The sequence below is a fragment of the Neolamprologus brichardi genome, chromosome 3 (genome assembly GCF_056152115.1).
Source record: "Neolamprologus brichardi isolate AB-2024 chromosome 3, ASM5615211v1, whole genome shotgun sequence".
In the NCBI taxonomy this organism is placed as follows: Eukaryota; Metazoa; Chordata; class Actinopteri; order Cichliformes; family Cichlidae; genus Neolamprologus; species Neolamprologus brichardi.
In genome coordinates, this window is record NC_142106.1 from 21241162 (window position 1) to 21262173 (window position 21012).

The 21012-nt window shown below is 40.5% G+C and overlaps 1 pseudogene; it reads right to left on the reverse strand.

Annotated features, from left to right (window-relative positions):
• Nucleotides 1-10776: 10776 nt before the first annotated feature.
• LOC148103852 (tripartite motif-containing protein 16-like) lies at nucleotides 10777-12579 on the reverse strand (annotated as a pseudogene).
• Nucleotides 12580-21012: the final 8433 nt, after the last annotated feature.

Sequence of the window (21012 nt, forward strand, 5' to 3'; positions counted from 1 at the left end):
GTTTATTGTCAGTGTGAACACGGAGGTCTTTGTAATCGTTAGTGATGTGCGATACCACTGATTTCCTTTCCGATCCGATACCAAGTAATATTCAGGGTGGTATCGACAATACTGATCTGATACCGATACTTTGTAGAAAAACTTATTTTATTTATTGTATTTCAAATTATAGCATCATAATGATTACAGGACATCAGATTACTTGTTCTTATCACTTAATAATGCAGAGTTCATCACAGAAATAAAAAACTGAAGTTGTGTGCTATTTGAACACCTTGCCTGCCTGCAGCATTAAAGAACTCCGTGAGAGATGTCGGTCTCGCCCTAGCAGCACCTGTCCCTGTCCTTCTCTTCAGTTCGCCTCAACATACGCTCGTCATATTCTGTGATATGATTTACTCTCAGCTGTTTGACAAGGTTAGTGATGTTGCCACAACCATACATGCCAACCCTTCCGATTTTTCTGGGAGAATCCCAAAAATCTCCCAGAGTCACCATTCTCCCGAATTTCTCCCGATTTTCCACCTGGACAACAAAATTGAAAAACCACATCGCAGAATTCAGCGCGGCCAAGCCAATTCCAGTTTCTAACAATGACGGCAGCTACTTAGTTTTAATATTACTCTTATTTCTCTTTCTGGGTCGCAAAAAAAACTTTTAACATATTTTCAGGTGAGAACGTAGCTGTGTAAACTTCAAATATCTGAGCCGACCGACACATCGTCTTCAAACCCCCGCGGTCTTTCGCTACTCGGGTTAAAAATGAAGTCACTTTGATAACTTAAAAATGTTATTGTTTGGCTTTTTCAGTGTTTTATTTGTTTGTGAGTAAATCGATTTGGCTGAGATTAAAGTTATTAGATTAGATTAAATTAAATTTAACTTTATTAATCTCTCGGGAGGGTTCCTCCGGGGTTTTCACACAGCTGAATAAACGTCAAACAGAAAACTAATTAAACAGTGTGAGACGGTCAAGAGTTTATGCCAGTGCCCGGTTATATTTTAGATAGCAAGGAGCAGACGGCAGTTTCACTCCACCGAGGGAGCTCGTGACGTATACCCGGCTTTCTTTAGACCGCGAAGGCCGGGTCCTCAGGTGGAAGCAGCCTTTGAATTTGGACACCCCCGCTGTTTCCGGGTGACATTTAACATATTTTATTCGATAAATAAACACTGTAAAATGTATTTATCACCCCCCCCCCCCCCCCCCCCCCACAGCCCTTTTGAATGTCTCCCTAATTCTCAGGTCTCAAGGTTGGCAAGTATGGCCACAACACCTCACTTTTTTGCCACATGTATCGCAAACCACGTCTCAGCTGTTTGTGGAGGTAGAATACGTCCGCACAATTACTCTCAGCCATTGTTGTGAGTGCGCGCTGCGCACGCCAAGGGGCTGCGAGACATTTATAAAGCCGTATTTCGCACATGACTATAGCTGCAAAGGAAGTAATTCCTTTGAATGTAGACAATCCAAATGGTATAGTTTCTTTCCACTGTGTTCCTGTTAATGATAAACTACAAATTTACCCTAAATTACTAAAATATCGATATTTTAATGTGAGAATCGATTCTACAACATAAATGATTGGTATTGGAGGAATCGATATTTCAGGATCGATCCGCACATCACTAGTAATCGTCCACTGTCTCCACGCTGACCCCATGGATGAAACCAAGAGTCACTGCTGTATGGTATCCTCTGTGAACTCTTTATCAGTAATAAAAGCTCGGTCTTGTGTCATGGACCTGAGGAACCTCAGAAATACAGACTACTTGGGCCCTTTTTGAAGAGGGCTTCTGTGTTTTTAATGGAGTCCAGTTTATTGTCAGTGTGAACACGGAGGTCTTTGTAATCGTCCACTGTCTCCACGCTGACCCCATGGATGAAACCAAGAGTCACTGCTGTAGATGGTTTTGCTTTCGCAGTGTGTTTTCCACCACAGACTTGTGCTCTTCCTTATCACCCTCTCTGATACATCCCACCACTGTACAAGCATCTGGAAACATCTGAAGCTGGCAGGTCTCTGTGCTGGAGCTGAAGTCAGTGCTGTGTGAAGGCAAAGAAGTCAAAAACATGATTCTCACAGTGTGGACACGGTTGATCAGGTGGAGAATGATGTCTTTAACTCCAAGTTGGGGTGAGAGTGTCTCTCATCTTAGATGTGTTTAAAACTGAAGAGAAACTCATCACAACATGTAACAGCATCATCAAGAACTGTCTGCTCTCGTCATCAGCACACTTTACATCACTCCTGTTTTCACACCTGCTCTCACACATATTTGTGTCATCACTGAAATAAAATTGGAGATAAAATATTAAAGTTTATTACAAACAGCAGCTGGAAATGTTTTAGTGTAATGTTACAGCTGTGAATGCTGATCAGAGAAAACTGTTTGTTCTGAGTTTATAAACTGAAGTGTTCCATTCATTTTAAATGATGATTAAACTCTCTCCTTCGTTTGGAGTCACGGTATCAATACTGTTTATTGATGGTCCTGTTTTTGTAACACGTTCTCACTCCCAACTCGTCAAATGTGTGACGCATGGTCAGGCTCCCTCTGCTTCACTTATCGACGTGCAGGGTACCCCCCTCGCGTTGAGAATCGACGTGCAGGGTCCTCTCATTGAATACTATAGAGCTCCCTAAACGTTGCTTATTGACGACAAGAGATTGTCGCGGAAGAGCCTGTTGTCCGTATATTTATATATTTCCAAAATCACATTGTAGTGATGTATACTGAACACAATAAATTATATAATGTAAACAACTACCTGAAAAACAGGTAGAACGATACTTTTGTATCGTTTATTGCATTTATGGAGGGAGTGATGTATGCTGGGTAATGGCAAAGCTAGCGACTGGGTGACTTTATTCACCCGCTTCGGTCCATACAATGGGCGTTGTTAGCACAAATCAGTCCCATAGATATGGGCCATCTCCTGCTAGAAGGTTGTTTTCATCCATCCAGATGGAGGATCACTAACAGGAGCGTGGGAAGACTCCAGAATCCACTCTGGCTGGAATCCGGTGGATACAGCAGTGTTTACAGGTAAGACCGTTTAAACGGACATCATTTATAGAATGACTATTAAAAGTCAGCGAGTGTCAATAATGTTAATGTGGTTATGTTAGTAATACACCGAGTGCTAATATAACAGCTTTAAGATGCATTTGTAGATATTATTACGTGTTTTACTGTCCTTATGGTGCTAGCTTAAAGTTACGGTGTAAACGTTAGCTTATATTGTAGTAAAGCTGTTACTGTTTAAACAATGTTAGGACATAAATATTAGCTTCTGTCATGACTGATGAAGTTACTAGTTAATACAGTTTCCAGTAAAGTGTTTAATCGCAGCCACAGATTGACAGTAAATATCTCGATTAGCTTCAGTGCATCTGTAATAAATATGTGCAAGTTTCAGTGCTTCATTTAAACTGTATGATACTTATACTGACCCAGGGTCAGTGTAAAACACAATCCTAGCTGGGTGAACAAAGCCTGGCTCCTTTAATCCTGCATGACAAACCTCAGGATGCAGGTTATTATTACTCTTTCCTGCTGACACACCTGTCACACCTGAGAGTCAGCTAGAAACTTACAGTGACGTGGACATCATGCAAAGACTGCCAGACTCTGTAATACTGCAAATGATCAGTGACTCAGGTTAACACTAAACTTTAAACAGTACCTCTGTGTCTCTGTGTGCTGAACATTTAGGATTGAGTCAGGCTGCATTGACTTTATTCATTGGGACTAGGGATGGGTACCGGTATCCGGTGTCATGATGGCACCGGTTCTGACATAAACGGTAGTAACCAGACCGAAAAGCAGCGCACATTTCGGTGCTTTATTTCGGTGCTTTTTTTCCTGAGCTGTGATACACTTTAGATTCTAGCCAATCATTTTACGTTTCCGAGGATAGTAGGCGGGTCCAGGTAGTACGTTCTTTTAGAGCAGAGCTACAGATTAAAAATGCCCAAGGCGAAGCGGTCAAAAGTCTGGCTGTACTTCACAGCAAAATATGCAAACTAAGCAGCCTGCAACAAGTGCTTTAAGCTGATACTATGATACTGTGCAAAGGAGGTAACACCTCAAATCCGATGAAACACCTGGCAACGCATAGTGTTTTTTTTTTTAAAAAGCCGAGAAATGCGCCGTATTTGATAGCTTGCTGCGAGACCTCACACCAAGCGCATCTACTGCGGGTGTGGTGGCAGGGCCGTGCAGAGAGGTTTAAAGGGGCGGGTGCTCAAAGTTAAAAAGGGGCACATTGAACCAGGCTGAATAACAACAACACACATTCATCAAGAATCTAATATGGGAAGGGCAGGGCTGTGTTGATCTGAGACTGTAGACAGTAAAAAGTCCATAGGAGAGATGGTAGCTGATTAAACAAGTGTCATGAGATAATAACAAAATGCAAAGATTGGTGACAGCGCTTGGAACCATAAGGCAACAAAAACTGTGAGAAATAATTTAGGCTCTGTCTGTGAATCACTCTTTGTTTCTCTTCTTCCTTCCATCCCATCATTTCATATATCACTCTCCACTTGCTGTCTATCTGAGAACAAGGCACAACTTGCTATTGCAATAAACTATAATCTAATTATCTACACCTAACAACTCTTGCACTTAATCTATAATAAAATGATGAAAGAAAAATGTTATAGCACTGCCTTTAGTAGCCTCACACAGCTCCTACTGTTTCCTCCTCATGTCCTTACCAGGCATGTCTGGACAATGTTATATCATGAGTATTTTTTTTTTTTTAATCCATCTAAATAAAACACACACATGCACGCACACACAGTGACATTTTAGACCTTCTTCAGAATACTGTATACACTATGGGCATCACGGTGCTGATCCAGAATCCTTACATTATTATTTATTACTAGAGCTACAATAATAAAGCAATGAGGAGGGGGAAGTAATAAATATGAAATAATGTATTTATGATTCCATTTGTTTCACTATCCACTCTGTGCAGGGGGAAAGCTTTTTTAAACTGTAGAGATACAATCATTTTACTGCTGTAAAAAACAAATTTTGTCTTATTTAAAATATAAATCTAATATAATCTGCTTCTTAATGTATGTTCTTTAAAATACAGCGTGTGTTTTTTAATATATTATAATTATAATAAGGCATAATTATGTGGACATGCATATTAGATCGTTTTTTAGTGAAATATAATCCCTCCAGAAAGGCAGGAAAAGCCCGGAAACTTACTTTAAAACTAAATATGTTCCCTAAAACGGTGACAGAGCTACAGACCCATGACAGCCTTACCCAGGTAGCCAGCAGCTATGACCAGCACTACTTGTGCAGTTAATAAAAGGACAGGTAATGTTTGTCGCGCTGTTGCACACACAGCACGCTCGTTTGTTTCAGTTCGTCAGTTGCAACAAGACAGCTTACCAACGTGTACGTAATAAGCTAATACTCCTGTATGCTATACACTACAGTGTACGCTGTACACCTACTTACTGGTTTTGTCGCATCAGTCTGTGTCTCTGAGTTAACTTGTGTTTCTCCTACAGCTCCGGACCGCAAAAAATTGCGCGTGCTCTTTGTGAGCTCGTTCCCGGCTCGTAACCAGCGCGTTCTGCCGTCAGGGGCGATCATTGGTTAAATGTGATCATATGACTGATGCAAGCCAGATCCTTTTATTTCGCAAAACTGTGATTAATAGTTAAATATTATTGTTGAGGGGCACAGACAGGACTCCGCACGCACACACACATTAAAAAAAATAAATAATTTTTTTTAAAAAGTTGCCTCAACAAAAGGGCACTTTGGGCACCAATCAGGAAAGGGGCGGGTGCTCAAGCCCCTCTAGCCCCCCCCTCTGCACGTGCCTGTGTGGTGGTGATGGATGATGATGGCAGCAGCAGCCATTCTTCTCTGCTTGAGTAGCTTCATGTTGTTCGTGTATAATTTACGTTGAGTAGGCTAACCACGTTATTACATTAATATGCATGTAAGGTGAACTAGCAAACACTGTCGTAGTTACATGCGGCTGTCTTCTTGTTTGATGGCAGATACTCAATGACCAAAGAAAAAGTGGAAAACAGTTAAACATAAGAGGTTTTTGGACAAAGTTTGTTTTTTCCATTATTTAAGCACTGCTTCCAGCCAAGAGTGATATCATATATGCCCCATAGCTGCAGAAAAGGCTAACATTGTTATCTTTTTACAAAAAAAAAACAGCTGAACATGAGAGGTTTTTGGACCAATTTTGTGTTCTCCATTCTTTAAGCACCGGTTTGAGCACCATTTAAGCACCGGCACCGTTTCAAAAGTACCAGTTTGGCACCGGTATCGGATAAAACCTAAACGATACCCATCCCTAATTATAATATTTTATTTATATTTTATTTTGTATCCATCAAGGGCTGCGGGTGATCTGCAGTTTCACCCTTTCCCAAGCTGGAGACATTTTCCTTTTCATACACTTTCCTTGGCTGAACAATGAACACAACCTTAATATACCTTATGCATCTCTCTATTTCATTAAATATATTTTTGTGTGAATTATCTGCTTTCATTCATTCTATTCATTCTGGGCATGGTCGTCATCCAAACTATGTTTCATTGTTAATACCAATTTACAGGTTGTTATCCTTCCTATTATTAGTTTGAATACATTAAAGATAAGCTCTAATTTAATTTAGCCTTTTGTTTTATTCCACTTTATTCCTCTTGTATTTATATGTATTCAGCTGGGTCTGCATCCAGCCCTTTTTAAACTTCTACTTTGATCTCTAATCTTTTACTTCATGAGGGATTATTATGTTCTTCCTAGTCTGAACTGCTCTCTTCACCTGAGCTGCTATCCTATTCTGAGTTACTGTCTTATTTGTTTCTTACAGTCATGTAGAAAATGTCCTTCTTTTCCACACCTCCAGCATGCAGTGCTAAAGCCACTGCTTGGTGTGTGTGTAGGCCTGCCTCTACCTCTTGCTGTTCCACTATGCATTCCTCTCCCTTTCTTTTGGATTAGTCCTGCTCCGGCTTGTTGTTTTTCTAAACATTTCTCATCAGGTGTTAATTTTGCTTGTTTATTCTCCATTCTCAAAGATTTTGCTGGGCCGTCACTGGCACGCTTGACTTCAGGGTGGCTCAGTTTTATGAGATGAAACTCAACCGTTCTCCTTTGTCACCAGCACATGAGCCTCCAGCAAAGAAAACAATAAAAAACAATGGAAGTAGTTCAGCAGCGTATTGTGCTGTAAAATCAACTTACTCCCAAACACACACATACACACACAGAGATAGACATTTGCGCGCTAATTTGTCACGAAGTATTTCACGGCCACTTCTAAAACCAGTCTAAACACAGTTCCTTTTTGGCGAACTTAAACCTATTTTGTTACGAAGTATTTAACGGCCGTTTCACTAAACCCTTACGCCGGGTTAGACCAAAACAGTGTTTTCTCACCCTCAGTCGTCTTTTGCTGGTTGTTCAGGTCGTCTGGCTGGATCCCAGCGTCGTGGACCAGAAATAGTTCACCGGCCTGGACCCGAATTAAAGTCACCTCTACCTGGAGAGGGCTGTCGACAGACTTCGGTGCTGGCTTCCCACGACGTCAGGATACAGCAGTCAGACCTTGGATTTGGAGTCACAGAAACTTGTCTGTTGTTTCCATCGCTAAGCTCGAAGGACCAATTTAAATGACAGGGGATTTCTAAGAATCACCCCACAATTCTTCAGCTGAGACACCCGAGTTAGAAAACACAAAGACTGCAGTTGTCTTTACTCGTGAGGACGGTCATAGAGCGCTGTATCACTGTCTGCGTTCTTTATTTATACAAGCTTGTGTCTGTGTGTGTGTGTACAAAAGTAACAAAGTTATTCTAAGAACTCAGAGGTGCGGTTCCCCTTTTCTAAATCTGTATGTTCTTAGAAAAGAGGAAGCTGTTAGTTGCTAAATAAGTTTATCACACAAGAGTTCATGTAAAAAGTCACGTAGACATGTGGATTGCTTAGTGATCAATAAAAAGACACATTTCGTGTAGCTGATCACACTATGTACAATTGTCTTCTGACAAGTTGCTAAGACCACAAAACCTACATCATTAAATGATTTTAGGCCTGTTGATTTAACATCCTTAGTGATGAAGTCCTTTGAAAAACTGCATACAGGCCTCGTAGAGGTGTTGATGATGCAGTGGTCACTCTGTTGAACTTCCTCTATCGCCATCTTGATGGCGCCAAAGCTCATGCTCGGCTCTTATTTATTGATTTTTCTTCAGCTTTTAATATAATCCAGCCACATCTTTTAGTTGATAAGCTTCTTAATCAGTTTAAACTTGATTTTAATCTCGTTGGTTGGATTTTAGTCTTTTTAACTGACAGATCTCAGTGTGTGAGAGTAAACAGCTGTTTCTCCAAACAGCTGAACTCTTCTACTGGCTCACCACAAGGTTGTTGTCTCTCTCCTCTACTGTATATTTTGTACACTAATGACTGTTGAAGTACACAGGCCAACAGGCATTTCATTAAATATGCAGATGACACAGTCATTGTAAGCCTCCTTCATGGTGAAGAGGATTCACATGGACCTGTTGTGGATGAGTTTGTTTCGTGGTGTGATCAGTCCTTCTTAATGATTAACACCTTGAAAACCAAGGACATGGTTATTGACTTCAGGAAGTCATCCCCACATCCTGCACTAACAGTGGTAAATGGTGCAGCCATTGAACTGGTGGACAGTCATAAGTATTTGGGGGTTGTTCTTGATAAGTCTCTGTCCTTTGAGTCACATCTTGCTGCTACAGTGAAAAAAGGTTCAACAAAGACTGTACTTTTTAAGGAGGTTGCAAGGTTTTTCATCTAAAGTGATGAATCTTTTTTATAAAAGTTTTATTGAATCTGTTTTAACTTTCTGCATCATTGCTTGGTACGGTAATATGTCCCTGAATAATAAGACCAGACAACCTGGTTAAAGTGACTGGTCAGATTTCAGGGAGGTCTCAGGTCCAGCTTGTGGACTTTTATAACAGGCAGGTGCTTAGGAAGGCAACCTCTGTCCTGTTGTGCTCAGGTCATCCGCTCTTTAATGATTTTCAACTGCTTCCATCAGGTCGTCGTTATAAAGTGCCTGCAGTGAAGACAAAGAGACATAGATTGTTTTTTGTACCTACTGCTATTATCATAGTTAATAACACTAAACCCTAAGTGTTGTTGCCATTGCACATTGCACTTTTTTGATGAAAAATCGAGGTTGTTTTCTCAGGCTTATATTATATTATATTATTTTGGAGTGTGTATGTGATGTGTTGGTTGTTTGTACGGACATACTGCAAATCAATTTCCCGTTAGGGACAATAAAGTTACCAATAACAACCTGAAACCTGTTAATGTTCTAATTTAACAGCAGATTTCTCCACATGCAGGGCAGAGAAATTCCTGCATCTGTCACACAAAAAGTGGAAAATATCTTTGTTTGACATTTTAATCACAATAACAAAGAAATAAACTGTTGGTAGATCCACTTTTTACAACGAATCATTCATCAGTAAAAATCGAACTCAAATCAAATACAATTTTCTATACATATAAAAAAATCCAACCCTGCAGGGATCAAACATCTGATCAAACACCAGGGTTGGACACAGACTTTCTAATCTGACATCACAAAGTTATTCTGAAGCTGTAAATCTAATTAAAAACTCCCCAAAACTACTATGAGAAAACCCTTAAAAGGTTCAGTGATAGAAGAAAAATCCTTTACATATAAAATCAACAGAGGTTCCTGATAAAAAGACTAATAAACAGAGAATAGCTGAACAGTTTCTGTGACACAGACGTAAAAATGCATAAATTCTCCATGGTTTTCATTTCTATCCATCATCTTGAACACTGACTATAAATGTGTTCACGTCATTATTGTGTGATTTGGTTTCTTCTCGTGTCTCCTTCAGTGCAAATAAAGGACTGTTAGAGTGTGTGCTGTGTGTTTTTCTGAAGCATGACAATCCTTTCCAACAAGTATTTCCAGCTGTTTGTCTCCCCTCTGCACTTTAGTCTTTCTTCCTGTCATGTCTGTGTTTGACCACCAGGTGTCTCCCTCAACTCATTTTCTCCAAATCAGAAGCATCACATTTGTGGAGACGCTCTGCCTGCCAGACACAGCTCAGGGCAAAGAAACATGTATATCCTCCACAATATACAGGCCTGTATCATTTATTGTCTGTATTTAAATGTAAAAATGATCGAGTGTGATCAAACTTTTCATCTGAAAAATAATATTAAATGTCAAACATTAAGTATTTAATTTTTGTTACATTTTAAAAGTTCAAACCTCAAACACATTAAGTTTACAGTCATATATGATCAAGAAAATCAACAATCTTCACATTTCAGAAACTGGAACCACCTTTAAATGTGACTAAAATAATGATAAAACAATCAATTCTCTGATCGTTGACTAACTGATGAATCACTGCAGCTCCAATATATTGTTGCATTTGACAACCCACTACAGCAACTACAGAATAAAACCACTAACCAGACTGATGACAGATTTCAAACATGCTGAATATGAAGAGTAGTATCATTTAAACTCACATGATTATCAGCCATAAGAACAAATTCAGATTTATATTGATGTAAGGTATATAAATGTAAGTACAGTTTGAATCAGTGCAATATTATTTTCACACATCAATGGACCACTGAACTTCTCAGCTTCTAAAATGTAAAACCTCATTTAGAAACTACACAAGTACATATAATGGTCAGGGATCAACATGAACCTGTCTTCTCTATTTGACTTTGATCAACTCTGCAGTGTCTCCATTATACAACCCAAGACAAAGTCCAGCATAGAGCGGCTGAGTGAATGTGGTCTGGACTCTGTGGAGGAGAGTCATGGTTTCAGAGACGCTGTAGAAAGACAGAATACCTGCTCTGTGATCCAGGTACACTCCTACTCTGGAGGACCGAGGACCTGAGAGGACAGTGTGGACTTTGTTGTGAAGAAATGTAACAATATTTGTGTAACAATATAATGCCCAAGATTTGTCATTGTATCCAAATCCACAGTCATCGCCCGTCCCTGCTCTGCTGATATTCTTGTATGCGACTGCTACATAAACTCCTCCCCCTCTCCACTCCACCTCCCAGTAACAACGTCCAGTCAGACTCTCTCTACTCAGGACCTGACAATATACAGTGAATCTGTCTGGATGATCAGAATAAGACTGTTGTTGTTTCATAAATGTTGCTTTTCTGTTCCCCTCAGACAATAACAGATGTGTGTTTGCTGTGTTTGGATCCAGTGTGATTTCACGTGAATATTTTAAGAATCCAGCTCTGGTCTTTGGTTGTGGTGGTGATAGTAAAACATCCTCTTCAGTGACTGTCAGTGAGATGTTTGTCCATTCCTCTCTCAGAATGTCCTGTAGTTTATCTCTGGTCTCTGACACAGCTGCTGTCACATCCTCAAAGTAGCTCAGAGGACGAATATTGATGCTGGATGAGTGTGTAGACTCACTGAGTGCTGACAGTGAGGGGTAGTTGTGTAGAAACTGGTTGTGATCCTCTGTGTGTGAGAGCTGCTCCAGCTCGCCGTCTTTCCTCTTCAGCTCAGCGATCTCCTGCTCCAGCTTCTCCTGAAGCTCTTTGACTCGACTCACTTCAGTTTCCTGCTGGGATCTGACCTGCTGCTTCACATCAGAGCTTCTTTTCCGGATGAGACGGATCAGCTCAGTGAACATCTTCTCACTGTCCTCCACTGCTTTATCAGCAGAGCCATTGATGGCCTCCACCTCCTGTTGAAGCAGCTTCACATCTTTCTCTCACTCCTGGATTCTCTGCTGGATGTTTAGTCGTCTCACCTCGAGCTCCTTCTGCTTCTCAGTCCTTTCTGCTGCAGCTGGGACTGTTTCATGGCCTTTATGTTCATCCATTGTGCAGAGATAACAGATTCTCTGCTGATCAGTACGACAGAAAATCTTCATCACCTCATCATGACGAGAGCAGATGTTCTCCTGGAGCTTCACAGAGGTTTTAACCAGCGTATGCTTTTTAAAAGTTTGAGATTCATAGTGAGGTTGGAGGTGTTTCTCACAGTAAGAGGCCAGACAGACTAAACAGGACTTGAGGGCTTTCAGCTTCCTCCCAGTGCAGAAATCACAGGCCACATCTTCAGGTCCAGCATAGCAGTGATCAGCTGGAGCAGCTTGGAGTCCAGTCTTCTTCAGCTGCTCCACTAAAGCTGCTAACATGGTGTTTTTCTCCAGGACAGGCCTCGGTGTGAAAGTCTTCCTGCACTGAGGGCAGCTGTTGATTCCCTTCCTGTCCTCTTCATCCCAGAAACCTTTAATACAGTTCCTGCAGTAGCTGTGTCCACAGGCTGTAGTCACCGGATCCTTCAGTAGATCCAAACAGATGGAACAAGAGAAGGTTTCTCGGTCCAGCTGAACTCCTTTCTGCACCATTTCTCCTCTCAGTGTCAGTGACTGTGTGAGTTTCTCTTCCTTATAACTGAAACTAGTCTGAGCTCTGATCTCAACAACATGTTTCTGCAGTGAATGGAGCCTGTCAGCTCTTACATGTCACCACATGTTGGTTACACCCAAGTGCGGATCTGAAGGGGAGGGAACGAGGAAACACGTGGACAGAGAGGAGGTGCTGTGTTTAAGAGCAGGAAGAAAAGGGAGGGTTATCAGGCTGTGCTTCACTCCAGGAAGAGGAGCAGTTTGAGAGCAATACTGTGTGTTTAACCCTTTTTTATTTACTGCTCACATCAACTTTTAAGCTTGTTAACACTTTCTTCTATATAAATAAACTTCAGTTTAGAAATGTCAGAGTTCTCACTGAAGTTAACAAACAGTCCTTCAGTTTCAGTCAATGCAGGAGGATAATGATCCTAAACATACAGATAAGGCAGCCACTGACATGATGCTTATGTTGCATTTAAGTTTATGTTCATTTCAATTGTTTCTCTCCCTCAAACACCACCAGAGGTGAGAGGGTGCAGCAGGTGTAGTAGTTGGTATATGAGTCAGTAAACAAATGAAAGGTTTTTCAAACACATTCAGCTCCACATAAATGTGATAAATGTTTGACAGGAATAAAAAGAAACTCTGATCCTTCTTTAAAAGTATTTTTCTGTTATTATGGTCGAGTTGATCACACAAAATCATCTTGAGCAGGGACGTGGCTAAATACAGGTATGTGAGAACCAGTCAATATTGAGGTCTCCAGTGACTGACTGCAGCTTTGTACATGTGACCTGGAGATACTGGATATTAGAACTTGGTGGTCTGTAACAGCAGCTCACTAGTACAGGTTTCACAGGAGGAAGCTGGACCTGTAACCACAGAACTTCCAGTTGGATCAGCAGTCACAGCAAGAATCAGCATCTGCACATTTATCATCAAGAGCAGCAGGGGGCGCTGTTACACACAGAGGCAGGTTCTCTCCCAAATGTGTCCAGAACAAGAGCTGAGCAGCTTTTTCTGTGAGTCAAAGTATTTCTAACAAACTACAGCAGATCACAGAGCCTGTGTCAGCTCAGCTATCAGAATCAAACAGTGAAGCTGACCTGTGTAAGTCAGCAGGTCAGACAGTGTGTTAATGAGGGGAAATCTACAAAGCAGTAATGAACTTTTCATAAACCACATTTAATACAAATCTATGATACGTCCATAAGTCTGCACAGTCTGAAACCTCCTCACATTTCAGCCCTCATTTCTCATCATATTGTAATCTACAGTTATTTATGGTTCAGTGAGTTTTGCTTGGAGTTTCCAGCTTCTGAGAGCATTATTTACATCACTGAAGTATTTATGATTCCCCTGGTATAAAAAAGCTTCACAGTAAAATCTCATCTTTGTAACATTCACACTGAAACATGTTTACTATACTGCATGATAAAGACAGCTGAACACGACGTCCCCAGAAACATGTTTTATTATCAGAAACAGACAAAAAGAATCAGCTTTCCTGACCTACAGTTTGATGGTTCAAAAGCACGAAGGACAAAAAATGTAAAGAATTGAAATGTAAGAAATCTGTCCTCTCCTCATCCTTCCCACCACCCTCAGGGTGACCTTCATTTTCTTTGCTCTCTTTACCTTCATCATCCTCTGCATCGTCTTCTTGCTCACTGTCTGCTACATACACACACACACACACACACACCTCCACACACACACACACACACACACACACACCTCCACATCAATGAAGGAAACAGCACAGATATGAGCCTCTTCACCTGCTCACAGCCTCATACTGTTTTTAACATCAGAGGTCACCAAGGATCGCCATAACAACTGTAACTAATACCAGAATAGGTCAAAAGTCAGAGTTGTTAAAGTAGTTAAATATATGAAATACTCAACAGTGTGTCAGAGAGAAGGGAGCAGCTATCAGTCTGAGTCATACACTGAGCAGTTTGGCAGCATTCATGGTTTTATTGACACAGTTATGATCAGTTTGAAGTGTTGCAGCATGTTCACTCCTGCTCTGCATGTTGTGCAGTTACTGATGTGTTAAACTGTGTGTGTGCAGGCTGTGGCTCTGTTTCACTTCCACAGTTCAACTACAGAGGGCGCTAAAAGGGTCCAGGTCATGTTAGTCTAAGTGCCTGAAAAGAAGTTCAGTTTCCTTCTTTTTAAGATATCCAGGCTGAACTTCACGACAACAATTCAAGCGTCTACCAATGAGAGTTCAGGATACTGTGATTGATCTACGACGGGGTGGTAAATACATCAGAGGGTGACCTCAAGTGTTTTTATGTCTAGTTAACAGAAAGAGTAGGAGTATAAGCCATGTTTGCTCAGCAGCAGCTTTATATTAAAGGTTGTAGCTTTAGTATTTTAGCTTTTATATAAACCCCTGTTTCACCCCCTGCTATGTGCCTATTGTGAAGAGGGAACCTGTGACCACTAGAAGTATAGTAGTAGGTGGTCGGAGGAGGCTTTAGTGGAACTACAGGGTTGTTTTGAGGTGACAGACTGGGAGACACTCTGTGAGTCTCACGGTGAGGACACCAGTGGGCTTACTGAGTGTGTCACTCACTACATAACCTTCTGCACCAGCTCCATTGTCCCAGCACGGACACATTGCACCATTGCTGCCTCTCCTCCACCATTCACTTCCACTCGTGACCAGATTCAAAGACAAAGGAGAAGACTCCAGTCAAGCACGTCTGCTGGACCAGACCAGATGAGTCCTGTGTCCTCAAGGCCTGTCCCACCCAGCTTTGTGGAGTCTTTTATAAATTGTTCATGTTGAGTTTGCCATCTTCAGAAGTTTTATGATGACTCTGCAGTGGTTGGATGTATCAGTGTGTCATGGTCCGACAACTGAAGTTTAACAACTTTTCTGCATCAGGATTAAAGTCAGAATGAAAATCCTCTATTTTCTCTTCTTTTGCTTCTTGTCAGGTGAGGACTGATGATCTTAATGTTGCTCTTTAACTTTAATTTTAACTAAAAACATACTTAACTTTATAAAACACCTCATGAAATACATATATTTACTAGAGCTGGATATCTTTAGACCGGTCTTGGTCTCGAGACCACTTTTACGTGGTCTCGCTGTCTCAGTCTCGCTGTCTCAGCTCGACATAGTGGTCGGGAGATTTGGAGTCAACAGTATCCATGACACACAACATAACATTCGATAATGTGTCATCCGCAAAAGCATCAGCTCTAAGAGCCGTGCTTAGAGAGTGCTTTGTAGTGAATCAGGAGAGTCGACTCCCACTGAGCGAGAGCCGGCTCCTCACTTAATTTCCTTTTGCTGCTCAGCTCTCACACAGTGGCTCAGCTATGCTCCAATCCCTCCATATTGTGGCCAATCACATGCGAGGATATAGGATAATATCAATGTGTGAAAAACAGAGAGGGTTAGATACGTGACAGTCAGGTGGAGCGTGCGTCTGTCCTCTCAGTAAGTGAGTGAGACAGTAGACAGCAGTGAGGAGGGCTGTGTGAAAGCAAGAACACAAAAATATGCCTGAAACCCGTAAACGAAGCAGCATCTGGCTGCAGTTTAAAGACTTTTTGTCTTGGTCTTGGTTCAGTCTTGACTACAAGTCTAATATCTACATACACTAAATAATGATGTGATTATCCATCTTGTTTTAAATGTATTAATATTATTTTTCATCTGACAGGTCCAGCTGGGCTCGTCAAGGCAAAACATAATATTTGGTCTGCAGCTGAAGGATTTAATGGCACGCTTAACTGCAACTTATCTTTGTCTGGAAGCACAAAGTTCTTCTGTGAGGACAAATGTGAGCGAGCAGAAGATATCCTCATTAAAACAGATGGAAGCACAGCTCAGAGTGGCAGATACAGCATGAAGTATAAAGATGGATCTCCAAGAAGAGGAATTGTGTTTTTAAGCTTCTCACAAATGATCAAGTCTGACTCAGGAATGTACAGGTGTGGTTTGTGAGTATGAATCTTCTGCTCCAGATTCATACTTTGACTTTGAGGTCAGAGTTTCAAATGGTGAGTTTTTAGTAAAGGTGAGTGAAATTGAAAATGTGGAGACCCCCCCAGGTCTAATTTAGTAATGTGGACCACTTTTAGATCAACCTGTTTAATCAATAAATACAAGCACATTTTACCTGTTATTCCACTTAAGTGTCCATGTTATATGGCATGTGACAACTGTACTAAGATAACGTTTTAGCACCTCAGTGTGAAGCCTACAATAATATTCAATGATTTATTGATTCAAATTTAGGCTCTGCTAAAACTGAGTTTTACACCACCTCCAACTATCAAAGTCTAAAGCAAAATCTTGCTTTTGTTCAGATTTTCTTTTCTCTATAACTGATTTTGAGCATCAGTATCATGGTTTATATCATGATTTAAATAGATAAAATCTACTAATTTAATTCGTATGATGGAGAGTTACTGAAGAAATGTTTGACCTAAAAAGTTGATGATCTTCCAAGAGTGTCATCATGCTAAAAAGAAGTTAGTCACCTTTTTTATATACAGGCTCATCTTCCAGCTGTGAGTCCTGAGAAATGCCTCAAAAAATAAGACAAATGAAAAAAAACAAAAATATTTGCACTCACACCGGTGAACTTCAAGGGTCTATAACGCTGCCCTTTAAGTTCATACTATGAAGGTAACGTTTTGCATGGCTTCATTAAATATGGTGCAACAAAAAAGTTTTGATTTTATCTTCGTCTCTGTCTCAGTGTCTGTCTCTTTGTGCATTTAAACCCTTAGTTAGGAGTAAATGTGGATTTTCTGTAGCAAACATGAATGTCAGTTTCTCGGTTTATGAAGGTCACCTTTAACTATGACAGTGCTGAGATACGGACCTCCTGTGAAGTTGTCACCATACTAGTGATGAGCAAAGCGAGACTTCGTGAAACATTTGAAGTCTTTGTGCTTGTATTGATGATTCCAAACAATCTGAAACCATCTCCACAGTGGCACCTGCTGGACAATTTGGCTATTGTCACGTCCTGATCATATTCTGTGAAATGGTGACATTTCACAGAATCCTGATCGCTGCAGACGATCTCCTCTGTGACGTCTCTCCTGTACAGTACAGAATCGCTGCATCGATCACTAGCAGTGTGACTCTGAAGTGCAGTACTGTATGTCCACGATGTCCACGAAACGTTTTGCACCGTCAAACAATAAAATTGGCTACTTGATTTCACCTATCGCTGGTTATTTTTAGAACATAACACCTGCGATAAACGAGGGACAGCTGAGAAATATAACATTTGAATCCCTTTTCTCTTTTGCTCTGAGGCGCGGGGGAAAAAATATCAACAAGTCGATGAACATCATTTACAGATATATTGGGTAAATGCCCAAGACATCTATAGTAATGTAAATCGCCGCTTGATTCATTCATTTGATTAACTTGTTTTGGACGTAAACAAGGCGCGAATAGGACACCGGAAACAAAGCTCCCCACAGGAGTTTCCACACTGGAAGTAGCATATGCTAACGTGCACATAGTCAATTTCCCATGTTGGGTTTTACACGTGAAACACTTTGCACTGAAATTGATGGAAAATACAACAAGGTTTCTTCAATCTGACAAAATGTTAGACAAAATAGTTTCTAATGAATGTATCTGGGGACTTTGAGTAAAAATGAGCCTGTTGTTCTTATGAATCCTGTGTCTCAAATGTTTAGTCAGTTTCATTTTCATGTTTGTTTTCCTTTTGTCCCTGTCAAGTTTATGCATCTTAGTCTCTGCCTCAGTGTCTGTTTCCTATCTTATTTTTGTCTTATTTTTGCCCTTTGTGCGTTTAAACCCTTAGTTAGGAGTAAATGTGGATTTTCTGTGGCAAACATGAATGTCAGTTTCTCGGTTTATGAAGGTCACCTTTAACTATGACAGTGCTGAGATACGGACCTCCTGTGAAGTTGTCACCATACTAGTGATGAGCAAAGCGAGACTTCGTGAAACATTTGAAGTCTTTGTGCTTGTATTGATGATTCCAAACAATCTGAAACCATCTCCACAGTGGCACCTGCTGGACAATTTGGCTATTGTCACGTCCTGATCATATTCTGTGAAATGGTGACACAGACAAGTTCTGCACAACTTCAAACAAAACCACTTATTATATCAGACTATCAATATCTTCGATCAATACATGTTTTGGAGAAATCCTCCAAAACAATTTGGGTAATTAGTGGTACGGTAGAGTACTAAGGTCACATTAATGAAAGGAAGGAGATTTACCTCAAAATAGTATTTTGAGAGAAGTCGAGATGTGGAGATTACAGTTGTTGTTTCAAGCCAGACAAATGCCACAGCAGCTATACCCTCACAAAATGCCTCAGAGAAACAAATCAATCAGCTGGCTTACTGTGTCTTGTGATCAGTGTTGGGGAGTAACGGAATACATGTACCGCCGTTACGTATTTAAAATACAAAATATGAGTAACTGTATTCCGTTACAGTTACCGTTTAAAAAGGTGGTATTTAGAATACAGTTACTTTGTTGAAATAAATGGATTACACGGCGGTACTTTCCTGTTTCATATTGTGGTGGATCAGGACTGTTTGGGTTTTGTTTGACAGCTACGTTCTGTTGTTCCAGGTGGCAGCGTTACGGTTGCCATGGTTACAGGGTGACGCTATCTCTGCGTGTTTCCTGGGTGAGAGCGGCCTTTTTGTTGTTGCTGTTGTGCTAAGCTAATAGGCAGAATGCTACATGTATAGCTCTAAAGAATGTAGCATCATAGGCAGTGTAGTCCGTGCTGCAGGGACAATGGACTGCCATACATGTTATGTGTCTGTGAGCGAGGGAGGGAGAAAAAGGAAAAGTACGAGCTGTCATCGAGCAAAAACGGGAGCTGGAAGCATGTAAATATAATAATAACCACTGCAGCCAAGAAGAGCGCCTGACGAGCCCAGTTGTAAGTAAGCTATTAAGACTTGACTGTACACCGTGTTCGTGTTTTCCTCTGAAACAATAAGTTCTGTTGGAGCAGCCGTTCAACGCCTCTCTCTGTCTCTCGCTAGCAAAGTTGACCCAGACAACAAAGTAAAGCTAGTTTTCAGCTACGAGCCCAACACGAACCCACCGTATTAGCCAGAGGTCCCTTTACTACGGTTCGGAGCCGCGGACCTTCAGTAACAGTAATAAATCACAGCAATAGTACATTCACGTAGTTGTGAACAGCATGATAATATATTAAGTAATCCAAAGTATTCAGAATACGTTACTGTCATTGAGTAACGTAACGGAATACGTTACAGAATACATTTTGGGGCATGTATTCTGTATTCTGTAATGGAATACATTTTAAAAGTAACCTTCCCAACACTGCTTGTGATACAACATGCATCCTCTTCATTGCACAAGGGTGTAAACATCGATATCCTTGCTTCTGTCCATTGCCAGACATTTCAGTTTATACAAATCCAGCCAACAAATTTGTGTGTTTGTTCCCTTCTGATCTGATGCAGCTTTCTGCACCACCACAGTGGTCTTATAACTCTCACCACTGTTTATGTGCTAAAAGAGAAATAATTTTAATAAATACCAATTCTGAAGTAGAATTTCACTAACTCATCTACACAAGTCATTTAGTAGACTTTATATAAGCCATAAGAGTTTTGTCTACAAACAACTGTTAACTCCACATTTCCACTTCAAAAAAATATATAAATCAGTAATATATGTTTTTATTTATGTGGCCTTTAATAATTTCCGTTTTATATATTAATCACATTGAAAGTGTGTGTGTGTCCTCCCATGCTCAGAAGTCTGGGCGGTTAAGTTAATTTGCCAAGTTTGAATTAGCAACTAAGGAAGAACAAACTTGGAGTATTTGATGTTGAGAAACAGCTCTTGTCTTTTGTGGCTCACTTTGTTGCTGCTGCAGCAGTGGCTGTGACATGAACTCTGCCTCATGTGTTCAGAGAGCTGCACACTTCACCAAACCTGAAGGAGCTATGTATGTGTGCTTTGCTTTTATTTGCGTTTCTGCCTCTGGCCACCAGGTGGTGCTCTTTTGTGTTTTCTTTTCAGCTGAGTTGTGTTTTAGGTCCCGTTAGTGAGGAGACAAACAGATATTTCAAATTTAAACCATTTAAACTGGCTCAAATACAAGACCTCTTTAGTAACTTGGCTCCAAACAGACACTGACAGCAAAGAAGAAAACTGTTTACAGCTTTAAAAACAAACAGTACTGGAATCCACCTGCTGGAGGCGCTGTGAGCTCACTGGACCCAATCAAACAGATTAAAATACTCCTGTGTACTTTCCTCTTTCTTCAATCCTCAGCATTTGAGATTATTATTTTTATCCTACTCTCATTTTCAAAGATGCATTTTGCATTTATTTACAGATTTTAATTATTTCTGTTGAATGAATCCAAACAGTCACTTTTAAATACACTCTAAGAAATAAAATGTTGTATTTACTCCACCCAGTTATGTCAACTGGTTCCACACAACTGGGTTAATGAAATATAAAATGTCTGATACTTTTAATTTGAACAAGAAATTTTAAGTACATCTGATAAATCTACTCAACC